The sequence below is a fragment of the Apus apus genome, chromosome 12, assembly GCF_020740795.1.
Source record: "Apus apus isolate bApuApu2 chromosome 12, bApuApu2.pri.cur, whole genome shotgun sequence".
NCBI classification, from domain to species: Eukaryota; Metazoa; Chordata; class Aves; order Apodiformes; family Apodidae; genus Apus; species Apus apus.
The window spans coordinates 1,978,826-1,996,742 of NC_067293.1; the positions used below are offsets into that span (position 1 = coordinate 1,978,826).

Sequence of the window (17,917 nt, forward strand, 5' to 3'; positions counted from 1 at the left end):
ATGAGCCCCACACAGCGTGCCAATGAGAAGGAGAAGAGTGAAGAGCAGAAGTAGGTCCCAGGTGGGTAACTTGGCCGCAGGGGCATCCTGAGCTGAAGAAAGCTGAAAAAAGAGCTGAAAAAAGAAAATCAGGACAGACTGGAAGTGACAGATACTCTGCTGCATATTTTCTCTATTTCTTTGGAAAGAAATGTTCTGTTCAGTGTGAAAAAACACGTTATTTACAGACACACAGAGGACCAGACCTGCAATACCATCCCTGGGGGAGCAAGAGGTGATGGTGATGGTCAGGGACGTGTTTATGGGATCCAAGTGACTTGGACTCACCTTTCCCTCTTTCAGAAGAGGCCCACAAGCACTAAAAGAAAAGGGTGTTCTGGAGCTGTTCTACATGGCCAAAGCAAACACAGGCTGCAACATTGCCTTTTCTCTCTGGATCAAAGATCATTCCAGCATTCAGGCAAAAGTGAAGGAGCTCTAACAGGGAAACCTGACACAGAGCCTAAAAACCCTGTTCTGCAGGGCACTTCTCCCAGAAGAGGGAATCCTGGTTTATTTACTTAGATGGTGTGATTCCAGCTCTCTCCTGTTGATGCTGCCTTTGAAAACCTCAATTGCCCCAAGTTCAGATGGCCCCTCAGGTAAGTGGGTTCCAGCTTGTACCTTGTCTCATTCCCTGTCATGTCCTTTCCAACACGGGGAGGATGAACCAACCGTGTAGACTTAGGAAGATTTGGGATGGTATCTACCTGTGGCACACAGGGCAAGCTCTCTAAAGCAGAGATACCTAACACTGTCTGTGCAAATGTACTTCTCTCATCATTAGGAGAAGAGAGGAAATGAAACCCCTGGGGTAATAACATTTAAAAAGAGGTGAAAAGGAAGAGTCTGAGGATGAGAAGCAGGGCGAGGATCACAACATGATGGCAGGAACACCTCAGCTCTAGCTCCAAACTGGACCCAGATAAGGAGTGAAGCAAGAATTTCCTGATAGCCTATTGCTGAGCCTGCTGTAGACATCAGCACCACAACAGCCTCCTGCTTGACAGAACAGAAATGACAACACGTAAGCAGAGACTGAAATTGCTGTCTTAAAGGTGGTCCTACTCTGAACAAAAATTTGAAAATACATTTGCACCATCTGGGTTAAGTTCTCTGGATGAGCTTCAGGGCTGTCAACATAAGACCCATCAACCACACTAACTTCAGATTCTTATTGTTACACGTCAAATGCCCAAAGGTATTATTCCCAAAGAAGAAACACATCCAGGCATCACAATGATAATCCTAAATTCAGTTTGATGCAGCATCACTGAGTTTGCCATCAGCAGACTAGCGGGGAGGAGGTCAGAGTGGGCAGAAAGGTTACAAGGGTGAGGTCACAAGCTTACTCAATAGGAGTTTGTATGCTAGATATGTCTACTGCCCTTTTATACCATCACTGCTTGCAGACAAGATGCTGGAGAAGAGTTTAAGACAGGTTTGTGGGCACAAAAGATATTCCTGCAGGAGTCTGTTCAAACCACTTTCAGCGTAACACAAGAGTAGACTTGCAAGTGTCAGAAAATACACAGCCAGGGTATTCACAAAGAGACCCAATGGGTGGTACAGAGGCAGGGACTGCAGGACCAAGGACCATTAGGCAACAGCAAGAAGGAGGAACCCCAGAAAAAGATTGAATTCAATCAGATTTCCACAAGGATTTGCAAATCTACTAAGCGAGTATCAGGGGACTGAGGACAAACCTGCTCTAGTTGCTTAGCTGAACCCTTGGCATCTCCCACAGACAGATTGTCACATTGAACTAGGCCACTCCATAGTGTGGAGATTCTCCAATGGTTTATCTTGCAAATTTAGATCCACCCAAGTCCTAATCCAACCAAGTCCTACCCCAGACTCTGTTTCTCAGCAACACCAAAGAACAGAGGAACAGAGTGCATGTGTCACTCTTCCACTCTTAGTGCTTCAATTCAGTGTGGATCTTACCAAAAGATGGATGAATCCTGATATAGCAGCACTTGAGATAAACGTTGCTTCAGAAGGGCTCTCATGTGTGTATCTGGAGTGAAGAGGACTTGGGGAGGGGCTGGCAGATGACGAATGAGAAACAAAGGAACATCACCAGCTGTTGGAAGCACTGTAGCACCTTTTGTACAAACAACCATTTCTCGGGGTGACAATACTACCTGCAAAATTATTTACTTTCTCCAAGCCTTCTTCCTGCAGCACTTCCAAAGGGCTTTTGCATCCACACAGAAAACATCTACAGATGTCTATGATACAAAGTCCCTGTCTCCCTCAGCTCCAGGTAGGTGAGCGCTGTGCTCACCACCTTTCATCCAGCCCCAAGTTCCTTGGAGGGATGCCCTCCCAATCCTGGGCATATTAGAGCAGCTTAATACTTTCAAGAAGTCCACCACAGGTCATGTGTCTGAAACACCTCTATTTCAACCACAACCAACTCAACAGGAAAACAACCATCTGATGCTTCTCAAGACAAAGCTGCCACCGAGCACTGCACAGGGTGTCAGCACAAGATCCAAAGGCATGGAGCAAACCACAATCCTGGCAAAGCCAAGAGCTAGCAAGGAGCCAAGGCGCCATGTGAGCCTGCCTGGGACTGTTCAAGGCCAGGCTGGATAGGGCTTGGAGCAACCTGGTCTAGTAGGAGGTGTCCCTGTCCATGGCAGGGGGTTGGAACAAGATGATCTTTAAGTCTCTTCCAACCCAAACCATTCTGTGGCTCTATGACATACAACCTAGGACACCGATCCATAGACAACAGCTTCATCAGGGGCCCAATTCCCAAAATCACATAGGTTTTACTTTCCACATTGACTTTAACTTAAAACAAAACAAAAAACCCCACAAGCAATGAAGAGTCTTCCCCCACTCTTAGGCCAGGTAAAATCAACTAGGAGCTTCCGGCTGTCTGGCAGAATGGGCAGTTTCACCAAGGGGAGGGAACATTTCTAAACCATTTTTCAAACCATTCCATTTAAAGCAATTTGAGCTCCGTGGCACTAGGCAGGCTTGGCTGCAGCAAGGAGAGAGTGGGGTGGATCAATGGCAGGGTGGAGGTGGGTGCAGGAAGGCAGGAGCAGCAGACTGTGGCATGGAGGCTAATGGCTTTGTAGCAATTTATTCAGTGTGAAATTCTGCACAGAGCGACACAGGGGTCCACGCAGAGAGCGGGCAGAGGATGGCAATGCCTGGGAGGGGACAGTCCCCAGCTGCAGAGTGGCAGAGAGAATCAATACCAAACACTCTAGGAAAAGCAGGAAACTCTTCTTCCCTTACAAAAAAATAAATAAATGCAATTAATAGATCCAATCAGGCTATCCACAAAAAACCATAAATATATATATACACACACTGCTGAAGAAATGTCACTCAAAACAACCCCCGGAGATAAAAGCTTCAGAGCTGTCACAGCATCACTCCTGGTACAGTCCTTCCTTGTGGTCTGCACCCGCAGGGGTTTGTGGCCCTGAAACAAAGCCCTGTTGCCAGTCATGGGGATGAGCTCTCTGTTTTCTGTACCAATAACATGGGAAACCCGGTGGAATAATTTCCAACCCCTTCCCCAGCTTGATCACACATCACTTCTGCAGCAAAACTTTACCTTGAGACATGCCACAACGTCCCCACTCTCCCTGGTGACTTTCATCCACGCTTTGGATGAATATTTTAGGAATGGACAGGGAGAGCTAACCTTGGGACAGAACAAAGGGCTTTTCTGGCCCCTGCTTTTGATAAATGAGCAAAAAAATCACATTTGATCACAGTGCATGTCCTGCTATGCAAGCTCAGGAGCTCTGGATCTCCTTGCAGGCCAAACCCGCTCTGAACTGCTCCTGCTGATGTTTGCAGCCCAAGGATAACACGATACTCCTTCCACATCACACTGTCTCCATGCCCAAGTACCTATGGTCTGGCTAAATAAGAAGCCTTGGAAAGGCTGTCAACAAGACCAGAGGAAGGTGTGCATCTGTGCAGAAACATATGCATGGCCCAGCACTGCATGGTGAGCCACAGAACGGATGGTCATGATGCCCAGAATCCCACCAAACCCTGCCCAGGTCTGGCAGAATAGCAGTGCAGGACCAGTGACACTGTCACCACCTCATCCCCTCGCTCCCTTTGTGCTGGATGACTGAAAACCCATCAGCTTGCTTCCAGGGACTCTCCTGCCAAGGTATCTAAAGATGATGGACCCTATAAACTCAACCAGCACAAGCTCTGGCAGTGTTGCTGATTTATGGACCCACTTACGTGTTTGCTTGGAAGTATGTGCTTTATGTTAATCAACAAAAATCTCCTCCACGGTACAAAAAGCAATGGAATAATCTACTATTTCAACTCACATCCCTTAGAGAATTCTGCAGTTAAAAAAAAAAAAAAGAAAAAAAAAAGAAAAAAAAAAAGGGAAAAAAAAACGGTTGAATTTGATTAAACCTTTGGAATCTCTCCAATATTTCCAGTTATTCCATCTGTAGAAACACTCTACTGGCACTTGGCACATTTATAGCATTAACTGCCTTCTAAATCAGCTGCAGTTCTGCCTAACAATTTGGCATTTGCACATTGCCTTGTAAATTACCCACCTTACAGCTCTGGGTACAAGGACCATCCCCTCCAAAAAAGCCTATTACTGCCTTGCAGAAAATATTCAGGACAAAAAAACCCTCCTACGGGCTTGTCTCTTGACAAAAATGGGGGGAGAGGGGGATGGCATTCAGTGGGCACGGTATTAACACTGTGGCTCGTGATGTTAGCCTGGGCAGTAAAATGAAACCCAGTGCAACCAGCTGGTTGCTATATTGCTTTAGAGCCTCTTTTCTGTTTTTGACCTTTCTAGAACTCTCCAAAAGGCATGAATCTATTCCAAATCCATCCAGGGTCTCAAGTGTGATGCAAGGTGAAGGTGCTGGCACAGACATCTTCCCATCAGGCGCCACGTAGGGAATTACGACAATTCCACCAGCGAGTGTTTGATCCCTTTTATTTTTGTGTGTGTGCTACGGCACCGCCAAGTCAGGAACCAGGCTGGGAACAACTGCAGCTCCACATCAAGCCACAGAGCAGCAGGAAACCACTCAGCAAAATCAGCAGCGATTTGTGCATTTCTTGGTTGAAAACAAAGAGCGGAGCAGGTCGGCGGCAGTACCTCCCCGCTTTTGTCTAACCCAAATCATTGGGAGGCACAAAAACATTCTTCCCAAAACGCTCCTGGCTCTGAGCTCTTTTGAAAACTCTTTCTCCTTATCTTTATCCACACCTGACCCATTCTTACTACACCTCCACATCAACAAAACATAAGAAAATCACCAAATTAAGCACCCAGCTCATGCCCTCCTGCAGAACAGCCTTCTCTCCCTTGCCTGCAACCCAGGCTTTGTTTCCTTGGTCCTTCCTAGGACAGATTTTGTCTCCCAACATTGTAAGGAGGAAGGGAGAAAAAAAACAGAGAATAAAAGGACAGGGCAAAAAAAGAAAATAAACCCATTGAGTGAACTCTCTCCTCCTGCCTTTTGATTCCAAAATACAGATTTTTATACATATTATGACCCTACAGCTCTAGAAATCCAGGGTCACCTGAGGACTTTGAGGCAGTTGCTGTGCCACATGTTGCAACTGCTCGGAATTTGACAGCAAGACTGAGTTCAGAGCTCTGAGCTGGAAAAGGGCTGGCTGTGGTTGTTTGGGCTGGAAAGGGATTTCTTCCTCATTTTGCAGGTAGAGATGGAACACGTGGTGCTGAACCACTCCGATCCTGTCCCACAACAAGGAGAAGTGACTCAACCTGGCTTACTCATTACCCTATGACTTAGTTAATGCTCCCCATGCTAAAATTTTTTTAAATTGCCATTTTTCTGTTCTTTTGCTGTTTATACTCTTCCCTTGTTGTGCGTTTCTTCTTTTAATTCCAAGTAGGAGTTAACTGCAAAGGGTGACCCACAGCAGAAAGGACACACAATCCTCACTTGTTTTTAATCCATTCATCAAGTGGAGCAGGGTCCCATCCTATGTCTCACCACAGATCCACAAGATCCCATGCCAGATACATAATCCTGAGGTTGTGGGTGTTGCGGGACCCTTAGTTCCCTGGTAAAGAGCTTAACCCACCCCTCTGCATGGAGCTGGTAGGGCCTTGGTGTCAGTGGGACACCAAAGGATGCTGTTGGCCCCAGAGCTCAGCAACACACTACAGTGCCAGTGTCCCTCGTGACTTCAGCCCAGGCCCTGGGTGGGGTGCAGGGGCTCAGTAAGGAGCCTGTAATTCTCCAGCACTGCCCCAGCACAGCAGGGCAGGGGCAGAAGAAATCACCATCACCATGAGGCCTTGAGAAGAGCTGAGCTAAAGGCTCCCACAAACAGGATGGCAGGCACCAGCCTTGGAGACCACAGAGAAAAAAGACAAGTCTCAACTCTGTGGCTGCTCTGCACTTGAGGAAGATGTCTGCTCCCTCACACACACACACAATTTAAAAAATAAATAAATACAACTCTCCCTGCAGCCAGCGATGCATACGAGATGACTGCCTTCTCCACATGAGAGCAAAAGGGCAAATGAATCACATTACACTCCATGAATAAAAACAGAGTCTTAATGCAACAGCGACTTAATGATTTCATTTTCCATGCACTTGGCAGTTTGGCCTCATTTGCAGAGGTGCTGAGCACCCCTGAGTCCTGCTTCAGCACAGGGGGATGGCAGCACTTTGCACCACTGGGCTCTCCCAGGGAACTCCCCGACCTGGCAGGGAGGCTATTCATGAGGTTTGGGAAATTAAAAGCTGATAGCAGGAATAAGCCTGGGCCAAAGACCTTGGATCTCGACCTGTAGGTCTGGCTGAATTGGGCTTTTATTTCCCACATAGTGAAGAGGAACCAAGCCCAGCCCCGGCACTTGGCTGTGGAGCCAAGTCCTTGGATCACCGGGAGGTTTACCATAGTCACTGGGAGGCAACCAAGGCATTGGTCTGGCCCAGGTCTGCACATCCCCTGTGCACAAGTCAAAGGAGATGACGGTACAAGCCACGTGAAATGGAGAAAATGGCATTTCCAAGGTACCCCCTTAGCAGGCTGCTGATGGAGCAGCTATGGAAAAGCACATAGCGGAGGGACAGAAGAACACAAACCACATGTGCAAGACAAGAATAAACTGCCTGGACCCTGTCAGGGTACCAAAGATGCTACTGCCCCTTCCCGAGCTTTTTGGGCTCCCTGTGGTATTTCAAACGTCTGGTCCCACTTCAAAGCCACGTGCATTCCCATCGCCGCCGACTCACCGGCAGTGGGGACGGAGTGAGCTGCCCCCCAGCCCTGGCACCATCCCTCTCAGAATTAAAAAAAGTAAGACCTTCAACTATTTTCCAAAACAGGCATAGGAAAAGACATCCCAGGACAACCTCTCCAACACAACATCAGTTCTCTGGTAAACAAAAAGAAGTCAAATGCAAACCATTTATTGCCAAAACCTCTTCCTTCGTTGTAAAGTACTGTTTAATTTTATCCCTTAGGCATCTATTATCTCATAGCCCATATTATTTTTCCAGCTATTACTGCTTAATTTTCCCCATCCAGAAAAGTACGTACAATCACAAGCCAATTTCTGTCTTGGCATAATTGTTTATGAGAAACAAACAGCTGTTTAATTGGGGTCCTAACAAATATTTGGTGAATCTGATGCTTCTCCTCTCTTCAAGAGCATTCCACAAGAAACCAGTTGCTGTCACGTGTCCTCTGCCACTGCACTGTCACCCTCCTGGCCACTAATGAGCCGATTGGGAAGGACATCGTGGATGGAAGAAGGAGAAGCCAGGTGGGATCCACCAGAGCCCCACATTTACAAACTCGGGCTACACTGGAAACCAGGGCCCACGCTCAGCATAAACATTCCTTTTTTTTTTTTTTTTTTCCTTTAAATTAAAGCTGCTGAATTTTAATGAGAGCTTAAAATAAGAAGTAGAAACCACGGCTAATGGAATATGTGTATCAAAATGCTTTGACTGCTTCTCTTTTCCCATTTTGGGCATAATTAGTTTATTTTCTTGGGGTTTTTTACCAGCAGAGGTTTTGTGGGGTCTGAAAGTTTTTTGGAAAACGCTACCCCTGGTTGTACAAAATGTATTGCTAATGTTTTGTGTTCTGTCACGTCTCCTGGCTCTAGATGCTCATTTGAAAAGAAAAATAAAAGGCTCCAGAAGCAGTTGCAAGCCCCAGAGCTCTGTAACGCTCTCCTCTTGTCCACAGTGAGTGTTACCACAGCAAGCAGGACTTGGAAGCAGAGGCCGAACAGCAATGAGTCAGGGAGGCAGAAAGGCGTGAAAACAGAACGGATGGCGAGGCAATAAACCCGCAGTATTTCACCCTCGTGTAGAGCTCCTGGATCACCTCCATCTATCAGCACTACCAGGGCCTGGGAGCTCACCAGGGCTGCACTTACTGCACATTAGTGACACTGGCAGAGACAACGCTGTGGCCATGCACTTGCATCACCATGCCATGGGCTGAGGCCACCAAGAGCTGTGACAAGGGCAATGGCCATCCACCACCTCCTGCACCTTGGGATCCTCCTTCAGGACAAATAAAAAAAAACACTGAAGCTTTTACAGGCATCCCACACGAAGCAGAGGAGAAAACTGACAGGGCAATCCCAGCCAGCAAGACACTTCAGTCCAGAAAAGGCATCAATGATGGATGCATGTGATGTAACACTGTCCTGCCCTGTCCCATTTATGAAGGAGGACAAAGGATCACACACAGCGAGGTGGGGGTTGGTTTCTTCTCCTAAGGAACAAGGGATAGGACGAGAGGAAATGGCCTCAAGTTGCACCAGGGGAGGTTTAGATTGGATATTGGAAACTTTTTATTTCCCAAAGGGTTGTCAGGTCCTGGAACAGGCCGCCCTGGGCAGTGGTGGAGTCATCATCCCTGAAGGGATTTCTAAGCCATGTAGATGTGGTGCTACAGGACATGGGTTAGCGGTGGCCTTGGCAGTGCTGCGTTAAGAGTTGGACTGGATGATCTCAAAGGTCTTTTCCAACCAAACTGATTTTGTGATTCTATGATCTCGGGTCTGATTCCAGAAGCAAACCAGGGGTACTGCTGGTGTACTGAATAGAAACCTGAGAAATCTGTTTAAAAGGGAAAGTTCTTCCCTGTAAAAAGCCGGAGAACAGTTCAAGGAATTAAATTAGAAAAAGGAGACCCTTTTCCAGTCACCCCCAAAAACACCAGTGCCCCATCATTCACTGACACCAAGTGTAGCAGCTCCTATTTGAGGTAGTGATGGGCAACCCCCATTTCTCCAGAGCTACAGAGATTAGAAAAACATTACTAGTAAACAGAGGATGGGGACCTACCTCAGTCCTTTCTTTTCCAGAGCACCAAGAACAAAATACCCTGCCAGTCCACTTCTAGCAACAACTCTTTATCATCTGTGCAGAATTATCTAGGCAGTTGCCTGCAACTCCTGCCCATCCCTTGCACCATCCTCAACCACACTTCCAGTGCAATAAACCAGTCATGGAAGGGCATTGCCTGCAAGTCACAGTGTGACACAGAGACCTGGCAGCCCCCCCAAAAAAACAGGGCTCTGCATCCCCCCTGACAACCTAAGCTTGGACAGGGGTTAGAGGCCTCTGCCCCAGGCTGTGAAGATAAATCACCAGGCCCTTCCCAAAAAGAAGCTGATTCCCCATTAGTGCTGCAGAAAACCCAGGCAGCCAGCAAGAAGAAAGCTTTTTTAAAGAGATATAAAAACAGGATTCTTGTATTGAAACACACGCCACAGATGGTGTAGCAGACGAGGATTAATTCATGAATCATATTTCTTAAATGATACAATCTCTCTTTTCACTTCCATATTTTCCCTTTTTGAGTCAGAAGCAGGGATTTAAGATGCCCTTCCCAGATATGAATTTTGCATGGACAAATATTGCAGAGGGGGGACAAAAACAAAAACAACAACAAAAAAAGGAGCAATAAACCAGAAAACCCAGATGTTTCGAGCTAAGTTCTCAAATGTAAGCACATGCATATCCTGTCCATCTCTGAAAGAACACGTGTGGAAATGCAATATATGCAGGCACGGATCTGGGACTGGGGTGGAAAAACGCATTCCCTAACATTTGGAGATTACTAATGCTTCAGCCAGGCTTCTGAATTCCACAAACGCTGATTTTCTGTCTCCTCCTCTCTTATTCACCGCCCTCGCAGCAAAAGAAAAGCCTTAAGGCAAACATTTCCACCAAGAGGCCGTCCTCACTCTGCCATTAGGATTTGTCCCTCCTCCAGCCCCCATCAATGCTTCCCCTTGGAAAATCCCAGCGCAGGCACTGCCAGGTTGCTCTCCAGGAAAAGCCTGTGGAGCCCACGAAGCTGAGGGGATTGCAGCAAGCAGCAGCAAGCCAAAATAGCCTGCACCATGCAAAGATATCAACCGTAGCTCCTGACCAAAGCTAAGCAACAATTTAAGGGGAAAAAGGAGAAGGGAATGATAAAAGAGCACTTCCACAGCAGGACACTCCAAACTCCCAGCTCCCTCTCAACTGCAAAGCTGTTTTGGAGCAGCTAAACCCACACGAAGCCCATGACCTGTGTGGAACAATCCGCTCACACCCGGGCACGAGTGCAAGATGGATCCAGGGTGAGAAGAAATAGGGCAAAACATTCAAACCCCCCCAGCACGCCACTCTTCTGGGCACCCTCTCACCAGCCAAAGGTGCTGCTCTACCTTCCTTTCACCACCAAATCAGCATTTCAGTCCTTTTTTTCCACTTTGCACATAAAGCAGCTTCTTTGTACAGCCTTGCAGTTACTACTGTAGCTTTACACACAAAGCTTCAAGTTAGAATAAGGACGAAAAAAATTACTTACCCTTAAATTACTTCAACCTTTCCCTGCTTTGTCTATGACGTGGGCTTCTCTTTTGGTTACTATTTCCAGATTTGGTCTTTGGGTAGGTGAATGGAAGAGGAGAACGAAAGGAGTTGTATTTGATGACGATGGAGACTGTAAAATAAAGAGAATGGCTTTAGTGCAGAACAGTCCTCTCTATACATATCAGATTAAATTAAATTAAATTAGTGACACCTACACAAATGCTCCCTACTGTTTTTATGCATAAATACAAATATCACAACTGTCAAGGAGAATGCAGCTGTCAGTGATACAGCAGGGGGGAAAAAAAGAGCAATTTCTAAAATGGAAGGAAAAAAATTAAATAATCTAGCATAACCAGCAGCATTTGAGGAACAGCAAAGGGGCTTCCCCCGGCCTGCAGGAGGGCAGGCAGTGCACGAGGGAGCTGAAATGGGTCAAGACCAGACAGGAGCACCTGGAAAGGGTGGGGAAGGAGCATGGGTGACAAAACCTCAGCAACAGAACCTGACAAACACTCTTTTGCTTCCCCAAAATCCCTTTGCTTTTTGCTTTTGAGCAAAGGGTTTGAGTTTCGGGAAAGGCAATTCACCCACACCCTGTAATGACGAAAGGGTGGGAAGGAATTAATAATTTGGTCACCGTAGCAGCAAATACCCCCCAAAAAAACAGATTAATCTCCCACCATCTGCTTTAATAGCAGAATTTCTGCTAAGTGGTTTTCCCCTCCACAGACCCACATATCCATGTAAACACACAAACAAACCATTTGGCTTCCTGCAGTCACGGGGTTCGCAGCTGCTCGGGAAAGGGCTCGGCGCCTTTGACACGACGCCAAGGTTGAATCCCTGCCATTCCCTTTCCTCCTACCTCTCACCCCCACTGACTCCATGTCCTGATCCCAGGCAGTTCCTTAAGGCCCCCTGGGCCACCTCCCCTGTGCTTTTCCTTCCCCACTTCACTGTCGGCTCCACACAGCAGGTTGAGAGCCTTAAAATACCATGTCATTGGAAGTAACTGAGAATCAGAAGGAAGAGGAGAGGAGCTGACTCCCCAGTTGTTATTTTTCTCATGACAACTTGTCCGTGCAACCAGTATCACCAGCATGGCGAGTCCCAGGCCCCAACACTGAAAGGACCCCCACTCCCCACCCCCCCAAACAAAAAGTATATTTACAAAATTAATTAGAAGATGCCACGCCTGCTAGTGGGAAAAAAACTCAAAACCTGAGCCAAGGATTGTCCTTATTTGTTTGGAAAAGCACAAAGGTGACTGCAAGTAGCACCTAATGATACATGCTACCACGAAGAGGTATAAACATAATATTAAATAACACTTTTAAAAATCACCTTAGTATTTAACGCTTGCCCAGTGGCCTTTGATAAATCCTAGGTGGTTTAACAAAGGAAGGAAGCTGTTCATTGCTATAGAGCAGAACTGGGAAAGTAAAGCACAAAAGAATAAAACTGTTCCAGGCTTCAAGGCCCAAGTCAGAAACAAAAAGCCAGGTGTCCTCACCCAGCTCCTCTACTGCTGAATGCCCTGCGAAGCTGCTGGATTGGAATAGAACTACTATTGTTAGCCGTAAGTAATGCAGGCTCATTAACATTTATTTTAATGCTATAAATTATATTTTTAAATACTTGAAGAAATAATCTGGAGGAAGTGCTAAGGCTCTAAGCGTGTTTTCAATCTGTCTCAGATTTTCCAGCAAGATTTCAGAGCTCCTGGAAAGACACAGACTCTCAGAGAGGCTGAGGGTGCCTACAACCAACCCAGAAAAGCAGGACATGCAAATTCCCTGCCCCTGCTTCTTCTCCTCCCAGATCTTTCAAGTAAGAGGTACATCTAAAAATGCCTTGATTTGAATTACTCATGGGCAGCAGAAACCCAAAGCTATCTTTTCCCACGTGTTTTTAATGTGTGGGCGTGTTTATATGTGAATAACACTTGGAAACAGAGGAATCCGATGCAGTTTCTCCACAAGTACATCCAGAGAAAACCAAGTGCAGAAGGATGCTGAGCCAGACAATAGATTCCATACAAAGAACAGAAGCCAGAGGTACACACCAACATACAGAGCCCTATTTTACCAAACCCAAGTGTATCAAGAACACAGAGGATGCATTTTATCTTCTATATACACTTCACAAGACAATTCCAGTTTTCCATATGACACCCTTGGGCCACCTCAGCCAAAATAAAATGGCAGGAGACAAAGAGGGAGAAGAAAAGTCCCTGTCAGCAAAGTTCTTGAACAGCTGATGTTTTACAGGCTCCCTGTCATTTCAGAGGGGTCTTTCCTCAGTGCTTTGGTGGGGAAAGGAAGAACCAAGACAGTGCCAGTTTGGTTCAATGCCTACCCACTGCAGTTTGCCCTCCTGAGCTCAGAGGCAGAGCCTTCCCCAGACCAACCTGCCACCCCACCGTGTCACCCTGGGCACGGCTGAGGCATGTCACCACAACAGAGCTGGAGGAGCTGATGCTGCAATATTGAAAGCCTCACATCTTCTCCCTGGCGTGGGGAGGGAGGGACGTGGTCTGGAGCTGGGCCACGGTGGCCCCGGCCCTGCGCAGATGGCAGCGGTTTGGTCACCCAGCACTGAGCATAATCTGCACAAGCTGCAGTGTACACCATGCTCAGGGTGAAAATGAACATTTGTTCTACAACAAAACACATTGCAAATGATCCTTAACAAATTTTAACTGTTGGTACAGTCAGATAAGAGCACAGGAACATATATCATACCCTGTTGTTACTGCAAAGCTCTGTGCTGCTGAAGATGAGTGGCAACGCAGAGATCTATATTTTGTATTTCAGTATAAATTACAGAGCAGCATAATAGACCTGAAGAGGCAGCTCCACTCCTTCCTGCATCGCTTCCTTCACATTTTTAAGCCCATTAAATTCCTTCCCGTTTAGTTGTTTTATTTTGCTTCCTTGCTGCATAAAATTGTTCTACATTCACTGAGTGGCGAAGCCGGATAAATAATCACAAAAGTTCCCTGAAAAACCTCCTGTTATGTAAAGCAGAGAAGGTACCAGCAGATAGAGACAACTCGGAGGCAACCTGAGGTTTGGTATTCTGTGTCAGCCTGACACACAGGGGAAATAACCCTTTAATCCAGTGCAGTGTATTTCATTTACTGTAGTGTTATCCAGTTCGAAGATGTTATGAAAGGAATCCCCAGAGAGACTTAAGACTTCAAAACCAGCCCGAGTTTGAACTTAATTCCACCGTTGCAAAAGGCTGTAGCCATGGAAGATGACCTTTTCCATACCTTGCATGCCAGGAGCCATTCTGTCTCATAATGTCACACCAAATTAGAATATTCTTTTTGTTTTACTCAGGATTTTGTTTTGTCTTTTCTTTTTAATTAAAAGCATCTGTCACTATTAATGAAAGGAAAAAAAAAAATCAGTAACACAAACAGATTAAAAATGGTGACGTCAAGAGAGATGGGGAGAGCCAAAAAGCTGGGTAATTAAGAGAGGGACTTTCACCTCTGCCTGAGCTTGTTAGCAGAGCCCAGGGCAGAACCAAACAAGCATTGGTGCCATCTCCTCACTCTTCGTGGACCAGCTGAAACAAGAGGATGTTCTTGCCCCACCACTATGCTGGCCTCCCTCCCCCTGCAGATACATCCTCCAAATCCCACTGGCAGCAGCAGCTTGGGTGGTCTCCTTAGACAGGAAAAAAGAGCAGAAAAATACCTTTGAAGTGCAGGTCTCAAAGTTGCTCAGGCCTTGCCAATAAAAGTTCAGGTATCTTTTTTAAAAGACCATAAATACATGGTAGTGAAACATGGTGGAACTCCCTGTGACAGCAGGAACGAAGGCTCACGGGCTGCTCTTCAACCAACTGCAGGATCTTCACTGACTGACAGGTATTTTTAACCATTCCTGCAGGAATCTTATAAAGAAGTGATGGAAATCCCAGTTCAGGTTGTTCTCTAGAGTTAGTCCCATCCACAGACTTTATGATTTTGAGGTGAACCATAAAAGGCCAGTTTTCACTCGTTGCAACTTAGAATTCAATTTGTAATTAAATGCAAATTTGTATTTTCCAAAAACACGGTTCCCCCACAAAATACTAAATTAATTACAAAATGTCTTCATAATGTGAAATTATTTAGCCTGTTAAAATGGTATAAACAGCTTTATTGTAGCATTAATAGTTAGAACTGTTCAGTCAGCATAGCTAAAAAAAACAAACAAAATACATCAAGGATACATTGCTTTCTAGTCTATTTTTTTTAATGTCTTATTTCATGGTAGGTAAGTGAAAAATCTTTTTACCTGACTTAGTGAGAGGCTCATTTACTCATGCAAATTTAAAACCAGGTGTCATAATACAATGAAATTATAAAAACATATCAAAAAGAAGTTAGCAAGTCACTAAATTTAGCTCCTAATGGAGTTCAATCTGTCTTATACAGTTGTATGTTAATGGGAAGAGCTACAGTGCTCTGTAAACATCAGAGCGCAGCTTGGAAACCATCACACGTGCATGGGGTTGCTCCAGGAAGCCCTTCAGGTTTACAGCCTTCCACACCTTCATCAAAGGGAAACTTGAATTTTGGTCCCAGCTGAGGTTATGAGGATGCTCAGCATGAAATAATTCAAAATGCATCGTGAGATCTACGTGCAACCGCTGGGTTCTGTGGGCCCACTCTGCAAACTCTGCTACTAGACCTGGGATGGTTTGCAGGTCAGATGCTTAATACACATTAGGATTTTCAAAATCTGTACAAAATATTAGGGCTGACATGGTGAAGCGCTGACTTTATCGGCTGGAAGATAGTTGGCAACTTCTGGGCTTGGCTCTGAATCTGGGTAGATCCAAGGAACAAAGAAAATCTGGTGCATCTGAAACAACCACGCGCCAAGGTGGGAGCAGGACCCCACGTTACAACTTGCTTTTTTTTTAACTTGCTGATAGTCCAAGGACAGCACTGACACTGGGTCCTTATTCTCAGAAACAGTTTCTTATTCCAGGAGTAAGCCAAGAATATGAAAGGGTTAGATAAGAAAGAAAAAGGAGGGCTGAGGTTAGAAGATATGATCAGTCCATCTGGCAGACCTCCAATATTCATCACAACCAAAGCACCAATTAGGTACAGTGGGAAAAAGATGCCTCTGCAGAGAAATTGGCTTAAGATATGGGGAGGCAATTTCCTAAAGGTGATAATGTCCACGCTCCTGCACACCAGACTGAGCTTGGGTTTGGGTCCTAGCCACAGACCCTCCCCTCAGTTTGGGGGAGCTGCAGGAGAACTGCCCCATGCAGCCCTGCTGACAAAGGAAGAAGCAAAGGTTCCTTGTGCTGCCTGACCTGGCAGAAAATCGTGAAAATAAGACCCTGTAACAAGAAAAGTAAGGGAACTAATGAAAAAACATCAAATTGTGTTAAGGGCTGTGTTGAAGGTTTACAACATAGTCTCCAGGCAAGTCTACGGATATTCCCAAACCATTATCGATCCGCAGGTCAAACCAGAAACAAAAAATATCAATTTTAGAAAATATCACCTGTTGTAAGAAAAAAAAAACAACCAACCTAAACAACCGCCCTGTCCCTACGCACAGAGAGCTTCCCACATGAGAAAAAAAGATCTGCCACAGAAACTGTGAGTACAAAATCACAAACCTGTCCCCATCCTGTAGGGCACAAATGCTCACTCAAGGAATTAGGGAGATGTCCTACATAAATGCTTTAATTAATTTGTGAAATCTTGCACCCTTCTCGGAGGCGTGCGACGCGGCACTTCTTGCTCCCTTAGATTGCCACAGTTCTCAATTTTATTTTTACCCTGAATTAAGATATGAATCAGGATTTGCAAAAGACAAAACAACACACTGTAATCATCCAGCGTGCCAATTAAAGTAAAAGATACGCTGGAAATTAAAATTAAATGCCATGTCTATGAAAAGAAACAGCTTCCTCAGAAACAACAAAAAAATCCCGTATTATAGGAACATGACTGTAGCAATCCAAAATCTCATCGGAAGCAGTTCTATAACTTGCTATCATCCCTCACATCTGCATACTGTAGATCTTCATCAAATCATCTATGGTTTTGCACGTTTATCATCAAGATTTATTGAAGTTGACTCCATAAATTTCATTTAGTTGTTCACTGCTGCTATTTGTTTCCAAGGCAACAAATGCACTTTGCCCAAGTCGCCCAGTAAATCTCAATTGTTTGGAATTTGGGGGTCCCTGCCCCTCGTGCTGCACCTCCCAAGGCCAATGACAGCACTGGCTTGGCAATAATTAGTGATGGAATTTGTGAGCATTTTGAAAAAAAAATTAAAATAAAATTAAAGAAATCCATGCTAGGGAAGAAAAATGCAAAACTAAGCAGGCAGACAGTGGGCTGCCAGCAGGCAGATTGGATTCATGCAAAGCTCTCTCTCCCATCTCATTTACACCTCGGATGGCTGGAGGTTGAGAAATCCATTCGCGAGTTCAGGAGGAGTCAGAAAGCTCTTTCTGCAGAAAAAAAAAAAAAAACAACAAACCGCTAAGGAAGTTGTCTTCTCATTGTGGGCATTGCCAAAGGACAACGACAATAGGGAGGGAAAGAAAAGCAGAGGATCTCCAAACATGGCACATGTGCCTCAGTCTCCCCCGTGGGTAGCTCTGCCTCTGTGGGCACAGGGAGCAAGAGCCCGAGGCACAGCAAACTTGCAGACAACTTTGGAAGAGTTTAGCTTGGGACAGGAAAAACTCCCAATCTAAATGGCCATGCCACAGAGTCCTTAATTGGATTTTTTCCCCCAAACTCTGCATCTCTCCCTCTGCCCTACAGCACCCACTGTACTAACAGCCTACCACGTCCCCCACAGGATCACTACAACATTTTTTTAAAATAAAAGGTAGTAAAAAAAAAAAAAAGACAACTGCAGGAAGATAAAAATCAAATGCAAGAGATAGAGCTGAAACACACTCTGTGATCCCGGAGACTCCTCTAGGGAAAAGCCTCATGGAAAAAGCCATTGCTTCAGCATTTCTAAAAACAAAAC

The 17,917-nt window shown here is 45.5% G+C and overlaps 1 protein-coding gene across 1 annotated transcript in view; it reads right to left on the reverse strand.

Moving 5' to 3' along the window:
• NEXMIF (neurite extension and migration factor) overlaps positions 1 to 17,917 on the reverse strand; it is a 155,613-nt gene that overhangs the window by 37,180 nt on the left and 100,516 nt on the right. The window contains exon 2 of the mRNA XM_051630644.1: positions 10,888 to 11,022. The gene's annotated coding sequence lies outside the window, so the exon portion shown is untranslated. The remainder of the gene's footprint in view (positions 1 to 10,887; positions 11,023 to 17,917) is intronic.